This window comes from Somniosus microcephalus, chromosome 6, assembly GCF_052327205.1.
Source record: "Somniosus microcephalus isolate GS21.2 chromosome 6, FLI_Smic_1.0, whole genome shotgun sequence".
Classification (NCBI taxonomy): Eukaryota; Metazoa; Chordata; class Chondrichthyes; order Squaliformes; family Somniosidae; genus Somniosus; species Somniosus microcephalus.
In genome coordinates, this window is record NC_140992.1 from 258,417,773 (window position 1) to 258,441,872 (window position 24,100).

At 45.9% G+C, this 24,100-nt stretch overlaps 1 long non-coding RNA gene across 1 annotated transcript in view; it reads right to left on the reverse strand.

The window, feature by feature from the left end:
- Positions 1-5,445: 5,445 nt before the first annotated feature.
- LOC147116685 (uncharacterized) overlaps positions 5,446-24,100 on the reverse strand; it is an 85,218-nt gene continuing 66,563 nt past the window's right edge. Inside the window, exon 4 of the long non-coding RNA XR_015078861.1 lies at positions 5,446-5,613. This is a non-coding gene — a long non-coding RNA (uncharacterized LOC147116685). The remainder of the gene's footprint in view (positions 5,614-24,100) is intronic.

A 24,100-nucleotide genomic window follows, 5' to 3' on the forward strand; every position in this document is an offset into this window, starting at 1 on the left:
GAATAATAAGGGGAAAAAAATACTAGTGGGCGTAGTCTATAGGCCTCCGAACAGTGGCAACTCTGTTGGACGGAGTATCAATCAAGAAATAGTTGAGGCTTGTAATAAGGGAACATCTATAATTATGGGGGATTTTAACTATCATATTAATTGGACAAATCAAATCACATTGGGCAGGGCTGCCTTGAGGATGAGTTCATTGAGTGTATTAGGGATGGGTTCCTTGAGCAGTATGTAACTGAACCGACCAGGGGGCAAGCAACCTAGATCTGGTCCTGTGTAACGAGACAGGATTAATTAAAAATGTCCAAGTAAAGGATCCCCTTGGAATGAGTGACCATAACATGGTTGAATTCCATATTCAATTAGAGGGTGAGAAGGTTGGATCTCAAAGAAGTGTGCTAAGCTTGAATAAAGGAGACTATGAAGGTATGAGAGTGGAATTGAGTAGAGTGGATTGGGAAAATAGATTAAAGGGTAAGACGATACATGATCAGTGGTGTACATTTAAGGAGTTATTTTACAACTTCCAAAAAATATATATTCCACTGAGAAGAAAAGGGTGTAAAAGAAAAGACAGCCATCCGTGGCTAAGTAAAGAAATTAAGGATAGTATTCGACTAAAAACAAGGGCATATAAGGTAGCCAAATCTAGTGGGAGGATAGAGGATTGGGAAAACTTTAAAAGACAGCAAAAAATAACTAAAAGATTGATTAAGAAAGGGAAGATAGATTATGAAAGTAAATTAGCAAAAAATATAAAAACAGATAGTAAGAGTTTTTATAGTTATATAAAAAGAAAAAGGGTGGCTAAAGTAAATGTTGGTCCCTTAGAGAATGAGACTGGGAAATTAATGGTGGGAAATATGGAGATGGCAAAAACACTGAATGAATATTTTACATCAGTCTTTACAGTAGAAGACACTAAGAATATCCCAACACTGGACAAACAGGGGGCTATAGGGGGGGGAGGAGCTAAACACGATCAAAATCACTAAGGAAGTGGTATTCGGTAAAATAATGGGACTCAAGGCGGGTAAATCACCTGGACCTGATGGCTTACATCCTAGGGTCTTGAGGGAAGTGGCGGTAGGCATTGTGGATGCATTGGTAATAATTTTTCAAAACTCCCTGGACTTGGCAAAGGTCCCGGCAGACTGGAAAACTGCTAATGTAACACCCTTATTTAAAAAGGGCAGTAGACAGAAGGCTGGAAACTATAGACTGGTTAGCCTAACATCTGTGGTAGGTAAAATTTTGGAGTCCATTATTAAGGAGACAGTAACAGGACATTTGGATAATCATAATTTAATAAGACAAAGTCAACATGGTTTTATGAAGGGGAAGTCATGTTTGACAAATTTGCTGGAGTTCTTTGAGGAAGTAACATATAGGGTGGATAAAGGGGAACCAGTGGACGTAGTGTATTTTGACTTCCAAAAGGCATTTGACAAGGTGCCACACAAAAGATTATTGCTTAAGATAAAAAATCACGGGATTGGGGGTAATATTCTGGCATGGATAGAGGATTGGCTATCTAACAGAAGGCAGAGAGTTGGGATAAATGGTTCATTCTCAAACTGGCAATCAGTAACTAGTGGTGTTCCGCAGGGGTCAGTGCTGGGTCCCCAACTCTTTACAATCTATATTAACGATTTGGAGGAGGGGACCGAGTGTAACATATCAAAGTTTGCAGATGATACTAAGATGGGAGGGAAAGTAGTGAGTGAGGAGGACATAAAAAACCTGCAAGGGGACATAGACAGGCTAAGTAAGTGGGCAGAGATTTGGCAGATGGAATACAATACTGGAAAGTGTGAGGTTATGCACTTTGGCAGGAAAAATTGTGGAGCAAGTTATTATCTTAATGGCAAGAATCTGGAAAGTACTGAAGTACAAAGGGATCTGGGGGTCCTGGTGCACGAAACTCAAAAGGTTAGTATGCAGGTGCAGCAAGTGATTAAGAAGGCCAATGGAATGTTGGCTTTCATTGCTAGGGGGATAGAATATAAAAATAGGGAGGTATTGCTTCAGTTGTACAAGGTATTGGTGAGACCGCACCTGGAATACTGCGTACAGTTTTGGTGTACATACTTGCTCTCGATTCAGTACAAAGAAGGTTCACTCGGTTAATCCCGGGGATGAGGGGATGGACATATGAGGAGAGGTTGAGTAGGTTGGGACTCTACTCATTGGAGTTCAGAAGAATGAGAGATGATCTTATTGAAACATATAAGATTGTGAAGGGGTTGGATCGGGTGGATGCGGGGAAGATGTTCCCGATGATGGGTGAAACTAGAACTAGGGGGCATAGTCTTAGAATAAGGGGCTGCTCTTTCAAAACTGAGATGAGGAGGAACTACTTCACTCAGAGGGTGGTAGGTCCATGGAATATGCTGCCCCAAAAAGCTGTGGAAGCTACATCATTACATAAATTTAAAACAGAAATAGACAGTTTCCTAGAAGTAAAGGGAATTAAGGATTACGGGGAGCGGGCAGGAATTTGGACATGAGTCTAGGTTCGGATCGGTCATGGCCCTGTGGGTAGCGGAGCGGGCCCAGGGGCCGTGTAGCCTGATCCTGCTCCTATTTCGTGTGTCTAATTCTGTTAGATTCAGGAGATGGTTCTGTGATAGTGGATTGGCAGTTAGGATCAGATCAGCCATGATCTTATTGAATGGCGGAGCAGGCTCGAGGGGCCGATTGGCCTACTCCTGCTCTTATTTCTTATGTTCTTATGTTCTTATTTTCATCCCATTGCAGCTCCATATTTTCCTGAATGGATCACAACATTTATTGGCCCAATCTGACCTGATATTTTTATTCAGTGCCTAAGAGTGTCCAGTTTCATCACAAGCTATGGTAAATGTGTGAAACAAAGGGATCCTAGTTCCCATGCAAGGGTGTTGGAGTTTTGACTAGGAGGTCTGAGTTGGAGTTCCAGCTTCAGGGGGATACAAGGGCCCTGAAATCGCGGTCTCCATGACGGCATGCGCGAAAACCCAGAACTTGCGTACTGTTAAGGTTCGCCTTGACAGGCCATCTGCCTGCAACCGAAAAACACTTTTGCTGGCACAGAGTTGGGCTATACTGCCCAGCAAATGCCCACGAAACCCTTACACCTGGTGAAAGCAGGTATAGGACCTGCTTTTACCAGCATAAGAGTTAATATAAATGTTAAATTAAAATTAAAAAAATACACAAACACTAAGAGCAGGATTTTCATTGGGCCGTGGAGGCGGTATTGGAGGCGTGTGGGGGGTTAAAATCTTGAAATCGGGGGGCACAAACCCATCCTGCCCCCAACCCGCCTCCATGCCAGTTTCAAAGGAGGTGGATACCCGCCCCGCACTGGGACCCGCCTTCCTGAGGCAGGAAGGGGATTAGTGCCGATTAACAGCCTGTTAACAGGTAGTTAACAGGCAGCTTTTAGCCTAATTCCTATTTTTATTCCTGAAGTATGGGATTCCCGACGGCTCCAAACCACGACAAGTTAGCGAGGCGGGCCGTCGGGCTGAAGGACTTGGAGGGTTCGAGATGTCTGGTGTTCAGGTGAGTGATGGGTGCATGAGTGAAGAGGTAAGTGTGTTTGGTGTGTGTACAGTGTTTAAAATTTTTACTTATCTTTACAGCCTTCCTTCCTTCAGGCCTCGGGAGTCCCTCATCTCACCGGCACAGAAAGCAGAATGGCCGCGAGCTGTCAAAAGTTGCAGCATTCAGCTTTCTATTCTGGAGAGATCTCTAAATCAGCCTGAGAGGAAGGAATTAACTTAGTGTACAGATTGTCAGTGTTTGACAGCTTCAAACAGCTGTCAAACGCTAAAATGTCAATCTCTGACCTCACCTGTTGCCGGGTGACCCTTAATTGGCCTGCTGAGCCCGCTGGGCAGGCTCAACAAGGTCAATCAAGTGAAAATCGCGTGGGTTGGCCACAACTCGATGGAGGCGGGACTACAACCCCAAAAGTTGTAGTCCCGCCTCCTTCACGCCTCCAGAATCAAAATCCAGCCCTAAGGCCACGATTTCGCCGACCGAGGCGGGTCTGGGGAGGCCGAGGTCAGTGTCGCGATCCCAGCCGTATTTCCATTGATTGGACTTGTTAAGCCTGCCCTGCGGGGTTCCTGGCCAATTAAACGGGAGCGGGTCTGATGACGTTTCCTTAAAGCGACCACGGCCACATTCATTTTGACAGTTGTTCTGTCAGTGTTCTGCAGCATTGAGGTGCTGCAAACACTAACAAGCGCTGCACAAAGGTGGACAATTGCACCCAGGCTCTCCCATGACTCCCTCCATATGCTTATGTGTCAGTCATTTCGATTTTGACAGCGGACCCACCTCCAAACCCACACTCTGAGCGCCGGCAAAATTCAGGCCTTAAAATTCGATTATTTGCTTTTTTGCCCAGATTAAAATGTTATAAAATTATTTTTCAAAATATTACATTTTTATTTTAAATGCTTCATTTAATGGACTTTTAATTAATTTTGAAAATGGGAACGTTTATTTTTATTTCAGTTGTGTAAATTATTGATTTATTTGGTGATTTTCCATAAGTTTATGGGCTTTCAGTTCGTAAACGGAATCCCCATGAGCTGATGAGGAATCCTCTTCTCTGATAGAAGGACCGGGCCCACTTGACGCTTCCGAACCGCCTGCGTCCCTGGGATCCGTGGGCCTTTACGCAGGCGTACGCCTGTAGGCCCAGGACCCGAGGACTCCGAAGCCCGGGAGTCAGCAGGCAGGTTCGTCATTTTTTTCGAGTTGGAGGCGTACCCCGGAGGTGCACCTCCGACCGCATATTTCGGCTCAGGGTTGCCCTCAAAGCTGAGTTATGTTGGGATTGGTAAAAACTATTTTTTTTTGCACTGCTGAAGCTCACATTCTGGATTGGTTAATGAGATGAAGTGTGAAGATGCCTCGGGCTGCCGACATTCCAGCCCCCCTTCGATAAATCAGCCCCAGCTACCCACTTCTTCTTTATATCCCTTAAGTCTTCACCTTTCCACAAACGTATCTAATTGTCTCTGACCCATTCATACTGTCCTATTTAGTGGCCTGTTATCCTTTAGTGGCCTGTTATCCTTTCGGTGCCTGGCTGAGGTGGCATGGCTTTGAGGGAAGAGAGTAATTTGATGAGGCATCTAGAAAAATGCGGGAAGGGGACGGCGGGGGGGGTGGATTGGGGGGGAGGGGGGGACAAAAGTGCAAGAATTAGACGCTTTAACGTCTGACTGCAGTCCTCAAACGTCCACCCATAGGCTTGCGTAGTAGAGTCTAAACTGATAGCAATCTAGCACTAATAACCTTTAACACTTTTAAACAGAGCCCATACACGCAGGCAAAATGAATCCTAACATCAACCATCATCAAACACCTTTCTTTGTGTCTGAGAAGCAAAACTATGCCGCACGGTAAATTGAAAAATAACAGACAATTATGCAACAGTATTTTTAACTGACTTTATTCAATTACACTTCTCAAAAACATGCCAGTGAAGAATAATTGGCAGCAATTGATCATATTAGCCACTGTCAGTCCATTCATTGCCATCTGTCTCCAATTAGAGTGTGCCCTTTCTTTTACCTTCATTTCCAAAGTGTCGATTTTCAGTCCCTAAAGAAAGTCAGTTAGACACATAAATGGAGTTCTGTCTGATTTGCAAGCTGTGTTTACTTTCAGGTGCACTGTAACTCCCAGAAGACAGCACATTTTCATGTACAAAAATCTAACCTCTTGCACTTTTCAAATGGGACTGGACTTGAGCCAAACCTGTAGATTTCATATTTGGTTCGCAGTTAATAAAATATATGAAGTTTGCTCAGGAACTAATGTGCAGCCAGTGTTAATGGAAAATAAAAACTCCTTTCGTTCCCAGGATCTAGATCTCGGATAATAACCTGCACTGTGTTGAGAATACTGCGAAAATAAATATTTTCGCATCATACATATTTTGCTGCTTTTTTGCATTTAAAAGTATTTGCACTTCACAGGAGTGGGATTATGATGGTCTATTTTAATAATAAATCTTGGTGGTTGATAAAATGTTGTGGCCTTTGGTCCGCTCGTAAATAGTGCATATTTTTGTTTACCGCTAAAATGCTTAGCTTTTCGCCGCTAAGGTGATGTGGCAGTTTCTTTGTGCGCGAAATGACAAACACCAGACGGTTAATGAGGTGAGCTGGCCGAGAGTGTTATCATGCTTGTACACTAATGCAATGATATTCCTATGGTTCCCAAAGCTCTCCCCCGCTGGGGTCTTCCTCGCGTCATTTCTGGGCCTGTTGTAGACTAATTGATAGAGATTGATTGCTGTGATTAGTCAACAACTCAGCTATCCTTGTATCGGGTGACTACCAGGATGGTAGAAGGTGAACTAGATAGACCGTGGTCTTTTTTCGTCCAGCAATTCCTATGTGTCGCCAGAAAATTCCAGATTGGACTATCAGAATGAGGTAAAGCACTTTTTTTCCAGAGTGAAGAAATTAAAATGGGAACAAGAGATAATTAATGTCACTTCAAGAGCCTTCTGATGGCGAGTTCTGACCAGAAATGGTGGCATGACACCAGCCCGTCCTCAGTGCCAGGCAATGCTGGATGGCACAGATGGACATAAGGAAGCAGGACGTAAATGTGGGAAATAAAAAGTTTCAGTCACATCCTCACTACCCATAAGAAAATTAAACAGTTAAAACAGTTTGCAATTAATTTTAACACCCTTTTTGTTTTCTGCTTATTTCTGTTTGTTTTCAAAATTTGTTTAAACCATGGATTAAACAGTGAGGAATTACTGGTCCTACTGTATAAGAATATACTGAATTAACATTTGCACTAGCAAACTCACTGTAGTAACCTGGTCTAATGACCCTAAAGTAAGAAAGAAAGTAAAATGTCCACTTACATAGCATCTTTCATGTTCCTAGGATCCCAAAGTGCTATAAAAGGCGATGAATTGCTTTCTGAAGTGTACTCACTGTTACATAAGCAAGCGCAGAAGACAATTTGCAGACAACAAGATCGCACAGACAGCAATGAGATAAATTACCAGGTACTCTGTTTATGGAGGTGTTGGCTGAAGGATAAATATTGACCAGGACACCAGAAAAACGCCCCTGCTCTTCTCCGAGCATTGCCATGGGATCTTTTACATCTATCTGAACAGGCATGGATATCATTTAGTAAAGGATTAGTTCATCATTTAAATTGACTTGGTATTAAATTTTGGGAAACATAAAAAATTCCCAGCTGAGATGGATAATGCAGAAGCAGTTTGAAAGGTTAAGCCCCATCCTAATTCTGGAGCATCCTATGGACTTCCTGTAGACTGCTCTAGTTCTATGTTTTCATCCCCACACAGAACAAGGTATAAAGAACCATATTTTGCTTTCCAATGAATCTTGCGAGCCAAAAACAACAGTGTTTGTGTAATTCCGTAGAATGAATACCAAAGGTTTTTTAAAAATATTAAATACTTATTGATGAAGAAAACTGCAAATAACACACAATTTGTGGAAACATGCTCTAGGTGTCAGGCAATGTTGTACACAACCTTGCACTCAAATCTTTCAATCATTCCATTTAATAATCGATAAGCTTGAGCATGCTGACAGTTCCAGGGATCTCTGTCCTCCTCGGGCCAGCCATTTTATTTTCAATCATTTCAGCTCACAAGCTGTAATACATGATCCCGTAAAGCATGCGACTCTTTTTTTCAGGTTTACATTAGACAGTTGAAGCACTGAATGAAAAGACTTGCAGTCGCCCAAGGAGTTGCATGTGCTGAAAATAGTTATCTCATTGGGGGAAACCCAAAGGTTAATTAACTACGTGGCCAGGCCTAGTAAATTCTCTCAGGCACTATTCCATCATCAACATGTACAATTTAAACAAAAAAAGTGTTTTTTTAAAAACATAGAATTTGAATTTAAGTGTAAAATAGACCATGCGAGGGTAGATTTTCCAAATCTCCACTTGAAAGATGATACCTGGCCTACTGCAAATGGACATCAAAAAGTCCGTAACTTTTTAAATCAATGGATGGAAAATCATGACTTTTCTGATCTACACTTGCAATGAGCCAGGCACCACACCACCGACTGAGAAAATCGAACCTAAGGTATGCTACTGAGCCATGCAAACTCGTGTGCTGATTTAACCATTCTCAGTCAAGCTGGCAGTAGATGGGGGAAGGGAGCGGAATTTTAATTTGCCACAGCACCCCTGAGTTAAGGAAGGGGAGAATCATTGGGAAGGGTTCCCATTCTAATCCTGCTTTTGCATGAAAGGATCTTGTGCGGATCTTGCTCTGCTTCCGACTGAACAGAGCACAACCCAGAACTTGGTGCTAAGTTTTTCATCAATATCCGGATAAACTGTTTTTTTTAGTGATGTTGGTTGAGGGATAAATATTGGCCAGGTCACTGGGGAGAACTCCCCTGCTCTTCTTCGAATAGTGCCATGGGAGCTTTTACATCCACCGGAGAGGGCAGTCAGGGTCTCGGTTTAACGTCTCATCCAAAAGATGGCACCTCCGACAGTGCAGCGCTCTCTCTGTAGTGTCCATGGAGTGTCCGCCTAGATTTTGTGCTCAAGTCTCTGGAGTGGGATTCGAACCCCCCCAACCTTCTGACTCAGAGGCAAGAGTGCTACCAGTGCGCCAAGATTGATATCAAATATAAATTTGAAAAAGAATATCATGAAAAATTCAAAGACGCAACTCGTGGCCCTTGTTACATCTACAGGCTACTTTATTTTTTTTTAATTACTGGGGCAATTCAACAATCACATGGGGCTGGATTTTGTCAATGGGGGCGCGTTGAGGGCCGGACTGCTGGTTTTCGGGTTTTAGTCCAGCCACCATGACGTCCGGTCAAACCACATTGGTTGACCCTACGGGCTTAGCCGGCCAATTAAGGGAAAGCCGGTGACAGAGGACATCAGCGTATGACCTTTCATCTGTCAAAAAATTTTGACAGATGAATTGTCAGCATTTGACAGCTTAGAGAAACTGTCAAACGCTGACAATCTCTGTTCTAAGGTGAGTCCTTGTACTGAAGACTCACCGCACCTCTTTCCTCAGCAGAAATCAGATGGCTGCTACATCTGAGAATGCAGCAGCCATTCTGTCATCTCTGCCGTTGAGATGAGGCACCTCCGGATCCCCAAGGGTTGAAGCCTGCAGGAAGAAACAAAGGTAAGTAAACTTTTTCTAACACTTTACACTCACCTCTCATACGTACCTCTCCACACTTGCACCCATCACTCACCTCCACAGCGCACTTATCGACCCCTCTCACCCCCGCAGACCCACTGCTCACCTCGCTGACCCTGGCGAGGTTTGCAGCTGTTGGGATGCCCGCACTTGCAGGGGTAAAATGGGGATAAGCCTCTTAACTGCCTGTTAGCTACCTGTTAACAGGCAGTTAAATGGCTGTAATCCCCTTCCCGCCTCGAGGAGATGAGTCCCTACGCGACTCGGGGACCCGCCTCCCGGGAAGATGGCACGGAGGCGGGTTGGGAGCGGGTTCGGTACCCGCTCCCAGTTTCTGTCATTTTCCCTGCAGTCCCGCCTCCATACCCGCCTCCCCAGGGCTGGGAAAAGTCCCCCCATGGTCTCAGCAGAAAAGCCATGTTCACAGGAAGCACAGGTTGGCCCACACTCCCTGGAAGCCCAGCTCTCCAATGTAAGCATAAGATTGTAAAATCGCCCCTTACATCCTTTCTCAGAAGGCAAGGATTTTTTTTCCACAGCTTTTCATCTCCAAAGTCAGATGCCAGTTGTCCTATCGTACTTGCGACAGTTCATCCCTAATATTCATTGTTACTGATTGTATCCAAATTTTGTGCTTTCAGCATATTGTGAGGTGACAGCAAAAAAAGTGTTCTGTTAAACAACCAGTCATTTGCACTCAGGCTGAATTACAGGCATTATGCAGTCTCTTGTTAGCTTTGACCTTGTACATGACTCATTAGCTTACTCACTCCAAACCAACTCAAGACCACATGAATGTCTGAAACCCACCCTGACCTTCTGCTATATTGCACAAAATTGCTAGCCTATGTTGCTGCTTCCCTTGTACAGTATTTACACAGGCTGCGAGACGAAGACGGGTGCTTTACTGAGAAACAAGCCACTAAATGATGGCAGCCTGTTCTGAAGCAAGTGGTTAGGGGTTTTGCTAAAGGATCACTGTTGTCACTTGCAATGTTTTTCAACCCCATGGCTGTGCTGATGGCATCACATTCCAAGCATGTGGCCTGATTTTTTTGGAGGGGAGGGGGCCTGTTTTTGAAGTGCAGCAGACGGGGGAATCATCTTTAACGCCAGCTGCTCCCCTAGTGGTCGTCACGGTGACGTTTGATGCAGGCTTTTCCAGGAGGTCAGCTCGATGCGGGTTGGATGTCAATTGTCCTTTAAAATATGATTCCCAAATTGTAAATCACACTAGTGCACCACCTACTAATAGAAAAATGGGGATTAGGACTAATGCCCTTCGTATTCCCCACTGCATCTGCAGAGAATAGGGGCAGAAGTAACAGATTTTTTTAGATAATCTATTTAGGTTTTAAAAGATGACCTGGATGAGCCGGACAGAATAAACTGTCTTTTCTTATTGCTCCACTTTTATGCTTTTATTATGAATATTTAAGAGCAGTTAAGGGCAAAAGAACCAAAGGCGACATGAGGTAAAACTTTTTTGTGCAGCGAGTGGCTAGGATCTGGAATGCACTGCCCGAGAGGGTGGTGGAGGCAGATTCAATTGTGGCTTCCAAAAGGGAATTGGATAAGTACCTGAAGGAAAAAAAATGCAGGGCTACGGGGAAAAGGCGGGGGAGCGGGACTAGCTGAAGTGCTCTTGCAGAGAGCCGGCACGGGCTCGACGGGCCAAATGGCCTCCTGCTGTGCTGTAATTATTCCACGATTCTATGTATCTAGTTCAGCATTTTAATGTAGGGTGACCATACGTCCCGGTTTTCCGGGGACAGGCCCTGGATGAGGTACTGTGTCCCCGGGAAAACAATGTCTCCGGAAGAGACCCCGGTTCACAAAGCTCGTCCTCGAATAGACTAGAGCCATATTCATTGGAATATATGCATATCATACCTTTAGACATAATCGCAGTTTCAGATCAATGGACTGAACAGTGTTATTGTATTATTTATACACGGTGTCTGAATGCGCTTCAGTAGTGTGATGTCACTTCTGTGGTAATTATATGCACATTTATTTTGCATTTTAAGGGCTCGATTTTGCCAGTGTGGGTGGGCTGGGGCGTGTCAGGTGGGATTCGTGTCAGGACCCCGACTCCTAAGTGAAGTGTTGAAAAATTGCGATTTTCCCCCAATTGGGCAATTGATTGCGTGTGGGAACCGCTGGCCCAATGAGTCTTTTCATACAGAAAGCCGCCTCCGATGATGTCATCAGTGCTGTTGGATTTAAGGCCTGCAAGCAGCCTTGCTTCTTCTGGAGACTGGAAACGCTTTGGACATTGTATGAAGGACTTCATTTACCGACCATGTCCACCAGCAAGCAAAAGTGTGCACCTCACTTTGATGAGCCCTCCCTCCAAGCTCTGGTGCAGGGAGCAAGATCTAATAAGGAGGTGCTCTTCCCTTCCTCAGGGAGAAAAAATCCACCACAACAGACTAAAGCTGTGTGGCTGCAAGTGGCCCAGGAGGTCAATGCCATCTCTATGTGCCGCAGAACATGGCTGCAGTGCGGGAAGAGGTTTCATGACCTTCTCCGCACAGGAAAAGTGAGTATGACTTTCCCATCACCCTCAATCTGATCCCAATTCAATTTTATTTGTCATATATGCAGCAGACGTGTGTACTGCACAATGAAATGTTGATTTTTATGAGTCCTCCTAACATTGGAATAAATATGGCATAACAATGATAAAATACTAATAGAAATACAGTAATAATAAATAAAACAAAAGTAATAAATAATAATAAATTATACGTTCATGAGTCTTATGGCCTGGGGGTAGAAGCTGTTTTGAAACCTGCTGGTACGAGACCGTATGCTTCGGTATCTCTTACCGGACGGGAGCAGGGCGAAGAGGTTGTGGCTGGGGTGGCTCACATCTTTAATGATTCTCAGGGCCTTCCCCCGACACCTCTCGGGGTAGATATCCTGGACAGCAGGTAGTTTAATTCATATAGTATGTTATGCAGTGTAGTGTATGTGCCTTTAAGTCAGAACTACTTTTACAGCTCCTGTATACTGTAGAACCGGCAGTGACCACACCTGTATATAAGCTTTGCGCATGCCTCTGTACCCCCAGTCTTGAGACTACCCTCCTCCAGTAAAGACCTGTTTATTGTTAATTTACAGCATCCGTGTGATTATTGAATAACAGCATATCCTCAGAATCACGGATCTAACATGCAGCTTTCACCACAATCTGTAGAGCCTTGCGGTCTGTGGTGGTGCAGTTGCCATACCAGGTAGTGATGCAGCTGGACAGGATACTCTCGATGGTGCACCGGTAGAAGTTGGTGAGAATCTGGGGGGCCATTCCAAATTTCTTCAGTCTCCTGAGAAAGAACAGGCGTTGGCATGCCTTCTTCGTTACGATGTCGATGTGATGTGACCACGTTAAGTCCTCCGTAATGAATACACCCAGGAATTTGAAGCTGCTGACCCTCTCCACCTCAGCCCCTTCGATGTAGATTGGGGTGTGTCCCTCCCCCTGCCGCTTCCTGTAGTCCATGATCATCTCTTTTGTTTTGCTGATGTTGAGGGAGAGGTTGTTGTACTTGCACCATTCTGCTCACCTCTTACCTCCTCCCTGTAGCCTGTCTGGTCGCCATCTGTGATCAGGCCTACAACGGTAGTGTCATCAGCAAACTTGATGATCGAGTTGGAGTTGTGCATGGCCACGCAATCGTGAGTAAACAGGGAGTACAGAAGGGGGCTGAGCACACAACCCTGGGGAGCTCCCGTGTTCAGGATCAGTGTTGAGGAGGTGTTACTGCCTATTTTCACCACCTGGGGTCTGCCCGTCAGGAAGTCCAGGATCCAGTTGCATAGGGAGGTGTTAAGTCCTAGCTCACTGAGCTTGTTGACAAGCTTGGAGGGGATAATGGTATTGAATGCTGAACTATAATCAATTAACAACATTCTCACATAGGTGTTCCTCTTATCCAGGTGTGATAAGGCAGTGTGCAGTACAGTGGCGATGGCATCATCCCTAGATCTTTTTGGGCGGTAAGCAAATTGGAGTGGGTCCAGTGTGTCAGTTAGTAAGGAGTTGATGTGGGTTTTGACCAGCCTCTCAAAGCACTTCATGATGACAGAAGTGAGTGCTATGGGGCGGTAGTCGTTTAAGCAGGTTACTTTTGTTTTTTTGGGGACTGGAATAACCGATGTCATCTTGAAGCAGGTGGGGACTACAGACTGGTACACTGAACGGTTGAATATATCCATAAACACGGTTGCCAGCTGGTCAGTGCATGCTCTAAGGACACGCCCAGGGATTCCATCTGGTCCGTAATAGATTGTAGTCCACTCCACATCCTTCGCGAATCTGAGCTATGATAGTGTGACTCCACTTTATCCATGTATTGTTTTTTTGCATTTTTGATGGTTTTTCTTAGCTCATACTTTGATTTCTTGTACTCATCTATGTCCCCAGAGTTGAATGCGATGGACCGTGCTTTTAGCATAACACGGATATCGCCATTTACCCATGGTTTCTGGTTGGGAAATGTTCGTACAACAATCCTCGGAACAACGTCATCTATGCACTTGTTTATGAAACTAATGACTGAATCTGTATATGTGTTGATGTCATTGTCCGAGGCATTCCGGAACATATCCCAGTCAGTGGAATCAAAACAGTCTTGTAACATAGCGTCTGATTGATCTGACCACCGTTGTAGAGATCTCATCACAGGCTTTTCCTGTTTCAGTTTCTGCCTATAGGTGGGTAGCAGCAGGATGGAGTCGTGATCTGATTTGCCGAAGGGAGGGCGGGGGAGGGCCTTGTATCCATCCCGGAACGGAGTGTAAACGCGATCTAGTGTGTTCTTGGCTCGCGTTGGGCAGGTGATATGCTGATGGTATTTAGGCAGTACTTTCTTCAGATTGGCTTTGTTGAAATCGCCAGCCACGATGAATGCAGCCTCCGGATGGGAAGTTTCAAGCCTGCTAATGGTCCCATACAGCTCGTTTAGTGCCCTATTTGCATCGGCCTGTGGTGGAATATACACCGCTGTAATGATCACGGATGAGAACTCTCTTGGGAGGTAGAAGGGTTGGCATTTGATCATCAGGTGTTCAAGATTGGATGAACAAGAAGATGTAAGTAGTTCCACGTCGGAACACCAAGAATTGTTGATCATAAAGCATACTCCACCCCCTCTATTCTTCCCCGAGTCCTTTGTTCGGTCTAGCCGGTGAATGTTGAATCCTTTTGGTTGAATGGCCGAAGCCGGTATCGATGGATCAAGCCAAGTCTCAGTGAAAATCAAGACGTTGCAGTTCTTAATGTCTAGCTGGAAGGTGAGCCTCCCCCTGAGTTCGTCCAGCTTATTGTCCAGTGACTGCACATTCGCCAGGAGAATACTCGGAAGGGGGGGGTGGTGTTCACGTCACCTCAGCTTCACTAATGCACCTGCTCGTCTGCCCCGCTTGCGCCGTCGTCACTTCCTGATCACAGGAATGAAGTCAGGTAAGCAGGTGGGAGGGTAGATGGTAGTAGCAGCAGAATCCCAGTTCGAAAAATCGGGGGTAGGTCCTATATCTCCGGACGATCTTATGTCCAGAAGTAATTGACGGTCGTAGCGGATAAGTGAAGAAACAATACTTACAAAATTGTTTAATAATAACAATAAAATAATAAATAAAGTGGAAAGTTGTAGACGAGCTCGTAAAACAGCGGCTACCCTCATGAGCCATACAGGTCGGTTAAACAGTAGAATATTTTTTTAAAAACAACTAAACTACTAATACTAAAACTAGAATGCTAAATACTAAACAGTAGAATACTAAAAAACTAACAGTACGATATATTAAAATACAACATTAAATACAACATTAAAATACCAGTTCGGGAGGAGCTCGTAAAACAGCAGCCATACAGGTCGGCGCTGATGTCACCTTTCTGATGATCCCCATCGCCTCTCCTCACCAGCACTCTGCTTTGCCAACCTCTTCCTCCACATCCCACTTGACACTGACGTCCCTGCACCCTTACCCATTCCATCTATCTCTATGGTCACATTCACTTAACCATTCCCTCTCTATGGTCACATTCATGCAGCCTTCACACTCCCTATCACTGTGATGCAATGACAACCACTTACAACACACAGGGAGGGCCCTTTGTCTCCTTCTAAGCATCTATGCTATGGATTCTCTACGCTCACTCCTGCATTTCACTCAAACTCCACTTGTGTCCCTTATTGCAGGAAAAGAGAGCCCACAATAAGAGGGAAAGAGCGAGGACAGGAGGAGAGCCACCCTCAGTAGCCCAGCTCACAACCTTGGAGGAGGCGGCCCTGGAAATTGCCGGGATCGAGGAGAATTCCCAAGTGGAGGACAGACAAGCGGGCGTATCACAGCAAGCTGGTGACAGAATAGTTTGGCATCTCTCTCATTGACATTGCATGAGTGACTGATAATGATTCTGATGCTCTAACAGATTGACATATGATCATCTGCACAATTCAATGTGTATGCAACAGTTACCTCACATCTCTAACTCTTTCCTTTACTCCCCCACAGGACTATCGAGAGCCCCCGTCCCCACTGTCCAGGAGGAAGAGCCTGAGCTTCCAGACTCCTCAGAGGAAGCTGCAACCTCTGAGGGCGCTCCGTCAGCAGAATTAAGTGCACCCTGCACCAGCGCAGACACTCACACCTCGGTGGGACCTTCGGGACATAGAGTAGAGTTGTCACCTGGTGTATCACAGCTCACAAGTGAGCATCAGCAGATGGTGGAGACAGGAACAGCAGTGGAGAGTCCTCGTCGCAATGGAGAGGATGCTCCCAGCTCGGCTCCACTGCATGTCGACCCTGTGTCTCCGGGTCCATCCAGAAGGAGAGTGCTGCTGGAACTCCAGGAACAGGTGCAAGAGTCTCTGGCAGGTTTTGTCTTCAGGGTCGCTGCGAGTGTGGAGCGGATGGAGGAGTCCATTGCAAACATGAGCAGAGCCTTTGTGGAGGCGTTGGCGCATGAACGCATCACCACAGAAAGGATGGCAACCTCCTTGGAAAGGATGGCTACCTCCATGGTAAGGCTGGCTACCATAGAGGAGAGGATGGCTACGGTAGAGGAGAGGATGGCAACATCCATGGAGGAGCTTAGTCGCCAGGTTGTGGAAAACATGGTAATTGTTCAGAATAAACTGACATCTCTTGAGGAGCGATGGTCAGCTATTGAGCAAACAAACCAGACCTTCATGCAAGTCCTCTGGAGTAGGACTTCCAGTGCAGAAACGGGTCCTCATGGCCCCCCTGCAGTGCAGCAAGGTGCTGTCCAGCCACTTGCTAGCTCTGAAGTGGGGCTGACCCATGAGAGGGATGTTGGTGGCATACAACAAGGAAGTGGGGGCTCCTCTCCAAGCACTCACATGACCATGCCACTGCACAGCCCTCAGTCAGAGCCCCACCAGAGTCCTCACCCAACTGAGATGGGCGTCTCATCCCCTGCACAGCCGCAGGAGCAGCAGACTGTTGACGAGCCCTCACAGGTTCACAAACCCAGAGGACGCCCGCCAAAGGTGTCGAGACAGGAGCAGCAAGAAAGTGAGCAAGTGGCCTCCACATCTGCTGAAGCCACAGGGGAAGCACCACATAGGAGCACGCATAAGAGGAAGATAATGCACAAGTAGCCGCAAGGGTAGTCACTTGGGTGTAATGTTGTGTTTAATTTTGAAAAGCCATCAGTTGCTTATTGTCATAAAAAATTCTGATGGCAAACGTGTGTGTCATTTCGCTAATGGGGCTTCCACATTGAGGGCTTAGGGCGACTTGCAATTGTCAGTATGGTGGTCAGAGTGATAGGAATTCACAGGTTCCTGGCCATTGTCGATGGTCTGATAAGAAGGTGCGAGGCAAAAGTGTTTGATTGTGCAGGCTAAGCAAATCTGGCCAAGATGAGTGCGTCCCTTGCATCCCGGGCAACAATGTGGTCGCGCGCTGGCACCTTCTGGCCTGTGCATCTTCATGTGGGTGAGCAGCAGCTTGGTGTTCCTGTTGTTGCTGCTGCTGTTGGTGGTGCTGTTGTTCATGGTTCTGCTGCTGCCACGGCTGGTCTTCATCCGAATCTGATATCCAGGAGGAAAGGAAATAAATGGTTCCCATGCTTCTGGCATATGCCTCAGTTGAGGAAGCGCTCAGTCAAGGTGGTGAGAGGGGTTTCCCAGGAGGTCACACTGGAAATGGGTGTCAGGCTCCAAACTTCCACAACATTGGGTATGCCTGCTAAAAGTTCCCCCAGACCTGAGACAACAAAGATCTGCCACCTGCAAATGATGATTGCTGAAAACTCCTTTTCAATGGTGGAGCTACAGCTGTTAGTAAGCAATCCACTTGTGAGGCCACCAGGTTCCACTGGCATGTGCCAGAGGAGACGTGCAGGACGTGGGAAAAGTGGTAAAATCAGAAAGGCCTCTAAAAATGGGATTATAGAGACACTTAACTGGTTGTTAAGGGCCTTAAGGGCTTATCCCGCCTCTTGGAGGCGGGATGGAAATGGGGTCAGAAAACACGCATTTGGGAAAATTGCTCGGAGGCGGGATGGAGGCAGGTTCGGGCCCGCCGGCCATTTTTTGCGATTTTACCACCTCACACGCCTCCAATCCCGCTTCCTCGGGCCTGGCAAAATCGAGCCCTAAGTGTAGATGTGTAACTGTTAAAATATAGGCTGCTAAGAAATGTTGCCTGGCTGCGCAACCGACATTTTCTGTCCTGGTTACTTGGCTGCGTTCCCACCCTGTGTGGTCCCGGACTTGGTTTAAATGGGGATCACATAAAAAACACATTAACATAACAAATACATTTTTTTTTTAATTACCTATTTAAAATGAATTAAAATACAATATAATTTAACATTTAAAACAAAAATTAAAAATTTTTCAAGAATAAATTTACATGTTTTAAAGGGGCTAAAATAACTTTCCCTTGTTTTACAGGTGTTCTAATGTTTAAATGATTGAAAAAAATGTATTTATATTCATTTAAACTCTTACGCTGCACAGAAATGCGACAAATAGCCCAACTCTCCACCTGTGGCTGCCCTTTATCCGGGGATTGCCACGATCTGTCAGGAAGATTCTTGACAGATCACAAGTTGCAGGTTTTCGCGCATGCGCTTCATGCGCGAAAACCCAGAACTTGCGCGGCTCTTACGGGCGCGTACGCATCTCGTACGCACCCATAGGGGCCGCAAAATACGGGCCAATATCTTTCATTTATTGCAAGCTTGCTTGGATAGAAGACCTCAGGCAGCGTGATAGTGTCTATTGAAATCTAGTGAGGTGCTTCCTTGCATTCTGTGAAGCTATTTTACTATTGTTCACAGTGGTTATTTGAACCTTTGTAGGGGGATAAAAAAGACAGTTTCTATTCATAAGTATATATTTTTCTCAGAGGCACTGGGCTGAATTTTAATGTGGAAGACAACATGGGTTAGGGATCGGGTGGGGGGTTAAAACCGGCAAAATTGACATCCTGGCCAGCTCCAACCCGCTGACTTCTGCATTCGACACCAGCGTGTTAAGCTGCCTATGCGCAACACCCTCGGGAGAGGCATTTGTCAATTACCATATGCTAATCGCTCAATTAGAGCGATATTGACCTGAGGGGGGCGATTTTGCCAGCCCTGGGGAGGCGGGTTTGGAGCCGGGATATTTGGCAAAATGGCAGAATCTGGGGGTGGGTGCCCAACCCGTCTCTGTGCCATCTTGCCAGGAGGCGGGTAGCCGTCCTCCCGCCGGTAGTTAACATGCAGATAAGAGGCTTATCCCCATTTTGCCCACACAAGTGCAGGCTTCACCCGAAGGCTCCAAAACCCGCCAGGGACACCGAGGCAAGTAGTGGGTCTGCGGGGGTCGGAAGGGTGCAAAAGTGCGCTGTGAAGGTAAGTGATGGGTGCAAGTGTGGAGAGGTGAGTATCTGAGGTAAGTGGAATGTGACAGAAAAAGTTTCCTTACCTTTGTTTCTTCCTGCAAGCTTCAATCGGTGGGTATGCGGAGAGCCTCGCACCTCCGCGGCAGAGATGACAGATGGCCAACTGTAGGATTCGCAAAAATCCAGGAAAATACAGTCTACATTGTAAAACCCCTGAAATGGCCACATTTTATGAACACAAGATGGAGTTGGCAGATCACATGGCTCATTTCAGAAGGACATACCACTGCAGTATCTTAAAGAAACCTGAGTCGCCACCGATTAGAAGATTCCAGAACTGACTGCAATTGATATGGTAAAATGGTTACAGTAGTAACGAAGTCAAAACAAAAGTATTTACACCTGAAGGTGTGTTAATTGCTAGCAAAACGCAAACCCATCTCTGAAATCACAGAGCACAGACAAAACCTATTATCTGTACCAAACTCAGAGGGACACAGGACAGATCCCATTAGTTTCATTTACAAGACATTAAAATAAAGTACCCGCTTTTGTCAAAGCAGCCTGCCCATTACTTTAACAAAAGAAAACCCCTGATTTGGCGCCAAGATAAGGGCAAGAAAACAGTATAACTGTTGGGGGAAAAGAGACAAAAACACAGTTTCACACAGACACGAGGTCAAAGGCAGAGCGAGTGGAGAGGTTCGATTACGGTTCGAGGAGCACGGAGGGCCAACAAGTTCGAGCAGGAGAGCAGGTTCAGGAGCTGGTCCCATAAGGAAGATTGGAGATCCCGGACGATACAGGAGCACCAAGGTCAAGGACAGTTTTTTAAAAACCCTGGTGAGCAGAGGCCCAACTCCACCTAGCTGATCTAGTTGAGGTATATTTTAGAGACGGGAGGGTTTTTAATATTAAGGGCTTTGTAATTCGGGAGTGTTATTCATCCTTCGTTGTGCCGTGCGCTTTCTCCACCCCCGTTTTATTATATCGCTGATCTAGAATTGATGTATTATGATAGTCAAAGTAACTCTTGTGTGTTAAATTTTAGTTCCCATTGAGAGGCGTGTTCATGATTTTTGTCTGCATTGTTTCTTCATTCTCTATGTTTTATTCTCCTTAAAAATAAAGATACCTTTGATTTAAAACTTCCCTTGTCTCACCTGATCCATTTGTCTTCCGAGTCACAAGTTGGGCCAACACATCAAGGTGGTCTGGCAATAAGCCCAGTGTCTAGAACCGGTGAGGGGGGAGCGCTTCAGAACCGCTCACGAGCAGTGTGAAATCAAAAACCGATCTCGCACACCACAAGCTCATTAAAACGACCCCTTACATGTTGCATTCTCTAATGTAACAACCATCTAATTTCTGCAAAAGAAAGAGGTTTGATGAGGTCTTGTATTCAAGAACTCATCAAACTACAGAGAATGTCAGTGTTTGACAGCTTCACAGAGCTGTCAAATGGTGACAATTCACCTGTCAAAAATTTTTGACAGATGAAACGTCATACGTTGACGTACTCTGTAACCAGCCTTCCCTTAATTGGCCTGCTAAACTCACTGGGCGGGCTTAACTAGGTCAATCAAGGGAAAATAGCGTGGGTTGGCCAGAAGTTGTTGGAGGCGGGACTGAAACCCGACAAGTGGGAGTCCCGCCTCCAAAAGCTTCCCATTGGCAAAATCCAGCCCCCTGTTTTCACTTTAGCGCGGGTCCACGGGATTCCCAGGCTTCCTGAAACTTGCCAGTGAAACAGCGGCAATTGAGGGGGCTGAAGCAATCTCAGTCAAAGATGCCAATAAATACTCAGCGCTCACAGCTGCTTTCTTACCTGCTAGTGGGAAAGGGTTTGTTCACAGTACTTTTGCTGAGAGGTTACTTTGTGCAATTTAGAGGTTACTTTCTACACATCAGGATGGCTGCCACTTATGCTGCCTTCGATTGGACCTCAGACGAGGATCAAGATGACCAGCAACAGCACCCCCAGCAGCCTGCTGTTCATAGACCTGTAGCTGCATAGCAGAGAGAGGACCAGCAGAGAGGGGACCAGCAGAGAGAGGACCAGCAGTGAGGGGACCAGCAGAGAGAGGACCAGCAGAGAGGGGACCAGCAGAGAGGGGACCAGCAGAGAGAGGACCAGCAGAGAGGGGACCAGCAGAGAGGGGACCAGCAGAGAGAGGACCAGCAGAGAGGGGACCAGCAGAGAGGGACTAGCAGAGAGAGGACCAGCAGAGAGGGGACCAGCAGAGAGGTGCAACTCGCAGGAGGCTCTACCCACGAAACAGGGTCTACAGGCAGAGGATTCGTTTCCTTGACATGTCTGAACTCCAGTGTCTCAGGAGGCCCAAGATGTCACGTCAGGTGGTGTCAGACATCAGCAGCCTCCTAGAAGAAAACCTGTTGCCTGCTGGACCTGGTGGCCACACGTTACCAGTGACTGTCAAAATCACCACCGCCCTCAACTTTTTTGAATCCGGATCCTTCCAGGGCTCTGCCGCAGACATATCCAGGATCTCCCAGTTGGCGGCCTGACAAATGCACGAGACAGGTGACTGACGGGTTGTTTGCCAGGGCCGGCAATTATGTCAACTTCACCTGTGATGATGCCAGTTAGAATGAGCGGATGCTCAGCTTTGCAGCTCTGGCTGGCTTTCCACAGGTGCAGGGCACCATCGACTGCACACACGTGGCATTCCGGGCACCCCCAGAACAGCCAGGAATATGTATCAACTGCAAGGGCTTCCACTCCATCAAGGTGCAGCTGGTGTGAAATAACAAAAAGATCTTTATGCAGGTGTGCTCAAGATTCCCGTGCAGCTGCCATGATCCTTTCGTCCTGCGGCAGTCCAAGCTCCCTGACCTCTTCGCACCCAGAAGTGGACTTGAGGGGTGGCTGTTAGGCGACAAGGAATACCCACTGCAAACTTGACTCATGACACCCATCAGAAGCCCCCAAAACCATAACCCAACAGCGCTACAATGAATGCCATATCACCACCAGATGTATAATTGAACAGGGCATCGGCATGCTGAAAATGCGCTTCAGGTGCCTAGGCAGATGTGGAGGTGCTCTTCAGTATGCACCAGCCAGGGCCTCCAGAATGGTCGTGGTTTACTGTACTCTGAATAACATTGCACAACAGCGAGGCTTGGAACTGCAGGAGGAACAAGGCGAAGAGCTTGGATCACAAAGCAAGCACAATAGCACGAAGAGAATAGTGTGGCCCCTGAACTAATTTTGCGGTACCACTTTGCTGAATTTAATGTGACTAATTTGGGTTCCCATTCTGGTATTACTTTGATTTTAATTTCAAAGTAATATGTTTTAACGAGTAATTTAAAGTCCTCTAATCTTTGGAACATTTAGATATACCAATCGTCAGTCAAATCTCCCAACAGACTAGGACTTTCCCAATGGCCTATGTCCTTGTTTTAAATGTGTTCACTTTAAATATGGCAAATTTATAATATTTTTCTCAACAGCACAGGAAATGTTCTGTTGTCAAACAGGATTTGGGCTTCTGCGAATGATGTTTTTGTTGCAAAAGAAATATTATTTTAACTAATTATGCCTATTAATAAACTAGGTGGTGTTAATCAAAAAGGTATAAATCAGCACTAAGTGACTCTGTCCTGTAAGAGGTGCTATGGGATATCATTAACGTGAAATGGAACATTTTTTTCCCACTTTTTCCACTCTATGTGAAGCACTGCCAGGTCAGCTATAGTATGGATTACAAACATGAAAGCCCCAATAGTATTCCATAATCTTCAACTTTACCATACCACAGTGCCACTTCCACTTCCTTCACCAGTCACTCCTATGACATCACTGAGTGAGGTTGTCAGTTTAGGGGGGTTATCGCTGTCAAACTGTGGGTAGTTTTCTTCTGTGTGTCCAGAAGCTGGGTTAAGCCGACCAAAACGAAATTTATTTAGAAGTCTTACCAACAGGGAACGAAAACACGTTCAACTCATTAAGGATTTGAAGCCAGCTACTCAACAAGGGTTTGAAGCTTGTGTACTTACCCACTGTCGGGCGGTGATTTCGGCATTTGATACATTAAGTGCGCTACGAGTGTGAGCGCCATCAGCAACACCACCAGTGTTGCTTTGGGACAATTGCATATCTGTGGGTGGCACCCCGTCAAACGACCACTTATGGATGCTGTTATACTATCACATTTGTGCTGCTGAAAAATAATTGCTCCTTTGTAGCAACTCAGAAGTGACAGTATAGCTCTGGAGTCAGATCCCGACCTGATTTTGGAACATAAGAACATTAGAAATAGCAGCAGGAATAGGCCATTTGGCCCCTCGAGCCTGCTCCACCATTCAATAAGATAATAGCTGATCTTCAACCTCAACTCCACTTTCCTGCACTATCCCCATATCCCTTGATTCCTTAATATCCAAAAATCTATCAATCTCTGTCTTGAATATACTCAATGACAGCTTCCACATCCATCTGGGGTAGAGAATTCCAAAGATTCACCACCCTCTGAGTGAAGAAATTCCTCCTCATCTCAGTCCTAAATGGCTGACCCCTTATTCTGAGACTGTGAGCCCTGATTCTAGACTCCCCAGCCAGGGGAAACATCCTTCCTGCATCTGCCCTGTCAAGTCCTGCAAGAATTTTATGGCCCAGAAATTCGGGTCGGGGGCTTCCTGCGGGTGTAAGCCCCCGACCTGCACTTACGTAGCGCACCGGCCGTTGAGCTGTGGGCCCACGTGTGATTCCGATCCGGGGCCTGGTCCAGCTGCCGGCGCGCAGTGCTTGCGTATCCCAGGGGCGCAGTTAGTTTGATGCGTCCCCTGGGATCACGTGGGCCATGGAGAGCCAATCGGAGCAGGGAATGCTCCATTCATAAGACTGACAGGAAGTGCTGTCAAACTTAGAAATACTACGGGCCCCTTCTTCTTACAAAGCATCACTAAATCTTCAAATAACTTTAAAAAAAAAATCAAATTTTTTAAATAAACTATAAATTACATGAAATAACTATTTTAAACAATAATTTA